General features: G+C 45.2%; 1 protein-coding gene across 1 annotated transcript in view; it reads right to left on the bottom strand.

Annotated features, from left to right (window-relative positions):
* The window catches only part of cnksr3 (cnksr family member 3), a 23715-nt gene that overhangs the window by 14027 nt on the left and 7188 nt on the right, over positions 1-2500 (bottom strand). The gene's annotated exons all lie outside the window — the stretch shown is intronic.

Here is a 2500-nt window from a genome sequence, read left to right as displayed (position 1 = left end):
ACTCACTCTCCCACACCAAACCCCACACAGAAAATCAGTGATTTTAGCTGCTGGGGACACAGGAGCTGCTGGTCCTCTGCTGCCTCGTGTGGTCACTTTGTGTCACTGAAGTTAATCTGAACAAAGGACTGTAAAGTCCTGGTCGACTGGTCCATTAATCAGTCCATACGTTCTGGTTCCACTCAAATTCTGATTGGTCGACTTTTTGCCGCGTTCATTTCATACAGTCTTATGGTTAATTTGATTTCATCTGGAGGAATGTACCAAGTGTTAATGGGGGTGTTTTCAGAGCATCCCTGTTCCACAGATCACAGCGTGTCTTCAGAGAACACCCCCCTTGTTTTCAGTATTTTGGATTAGCCCAAACCACAGGAGACAGAAAGACTACAGAACGTCCGGTGGTTTTATTTAATGTTGAGCTACAGTCAGTCGTCCTCTAACATCCATGTCACAGACGTTACAGACATCAAAGACATCACAGACAATATTCCTCTGTGTGAGGACATGAGACAAATCATCTCAATATTCCTCTGTGTGAGGACATGAGACAAATCATCTCAATATTCCTCTGTGAGGACATGAGACAAATCATCTCAATATTCCTCTGTGTGAGGACATGAGACAAATCCTCTCAATATTCCTCTGTGTGAGGACATGAGACAAATCATCTCAATATTCCTCTGTGTGAGGACATGAGACAAATCATCTCAATATTCCTCTGTGTGAGGACATAAGACAAATCCTCTCAATATTCCTCTGTGTGAGGACATGAGACAAATCATCTCAATATTCCTCTGTGTGAGGACATGAGACAAATCATCTCAATATTCCTCTGTGTGAGGACATGAGACAAATCCTCTCAATATTCCTCAACAGTTGATATCGTGCTGATTGTGTGGTTTTCACAGGTCTGTGGACGATGTCCTCGCCACAGTCTCTTTTTTTTGTTTGTTTTTGGACCAAATGGCCGCTGCTGTGACTCGGTGAGCGACGCGCTGGACGAGCAACTGGCCGTCAGAATGCCTGAGCTGGTGTGAACGGCGGGGAAGGACAACAACTGTCCCCGCATGTGGTCGCCCCCCCCCGTCCACAGAGGGACGCGTGGTGGGGACGACAGATGGTGGGGAGGGACATTCCTCCTGCTGATCATGTGACACCTCAGAGCTTTCACTGCTGACCACTCAGTGACCGCAGACGATAACACACACACCGCTGACACTTCACACAATGAGCAGCAAGTGTGTTTGCACAGGGTCTTTGTCCTCACGAGACAACAACATCAATGAAGTGGTTAAAAGACGCCGCTTTGTCTCCTTGAACTGAGTCTGGGACAGTTTTTAAAAACAGCTGAAACTTACACTAACACACAAAAGACCACTGAGAACACCACTGATTTAACATCACACACACACACACACACACACACACACACACACACACACACACACACACACACACTGCTGCCTCCATCACTAAGTTCAAATGTCTGATTTTGTCACTTTGGCTTTTGACAAACTTTGTTCAGATTGACGTCAGTGACACAAAGTGACCACACGAGGCAGCAGAGGACCAGCAGCTCCTGTATGTGTGTGACGTTAAAATCACTGGTTTTCTCTATGGGCTTTGGTGTGGGAGAGTGAGTGCGTGAGTGTGTGTGTGCATGTGTGTGTGTGTGTGTGTGTGTGTGTGAGTGTGTGTGTGCATGTGTGTGTGTGTGTGTGCATGTGTGTGTGTGTGCGTGTGTGTGTGTGAGTGTGTGTGTGCATGTGTGTGTGTGCGTGCGTGCGTGCGTGCGTCCCAGTGAGATAAAGACGTCACAGACTTAGACAGCGTCGGATCGAAGCCTTTGACAGGAGCAGACTCTGGTCCGTGATCTGCTCTCAGACCAGTTCACAGGCTTTCGTCTCTGTGTTTGTTGACAGAATGAATTTGACTGGACATGAAAGCCTGTTTGGAAAAGTGACCAAAGTTCACTGATACACAACTTTCCCAGCGACTCACTGCATTTTTCATTATATTAACACAAGCTTCTAAATCTCTGTGCAGATAACGTGAACATGTGACGTTGAGGCGTGATTAAAAAGCGTGTTTTTAGTTTCCACACTTCTTTACTTTAGTCACACACACACACACGTGTAACACAAGTTCATTTGTGTTGTGTGACGTCCCTGTCCTCTGTCCTCTGTCCTCCCGTGAACAGACGACACCGACCACAGTTTCTTTGCTCATTTTAAACGTCAACAACACAAAAGAAAAGCTGCAGAATGGACTTTGACCTGCACACAGTTCCTGCTTTATTACATTATTAATGATCACAAACGTTACTGTGTTGGATATTTGACATGTTTTTACACGTCATAAACACTGGTTTACACCCGGAGAAACATTTTCACGCTTTAACGTTAAACAAATGAGTGAACACACATCGGTGAAGGCAACAAATAATGACATTTGTTACTTTTACTTTACTTTAAAAGTCTGTGTATTCATTTGTTCTCGT

This window comes from Solea solea, chromosome 17 (assembly GCF_958295425.1).
Source record: "Solea solea chromosome 17, fSolSol10.1, whole genome shotgun sequence".
NCBI classification, from domain to species: domain Eukaryota; kingdom Metazoa; phylum Chordata; class Actinopteri; order Pleuronectiformes; family Soleidae; genus Solea; species Solea solea.
Note: the sequence above shows the minus strand (reverse complement) of the source record. Positions and strands in the feature narration are given on the sequence as shown.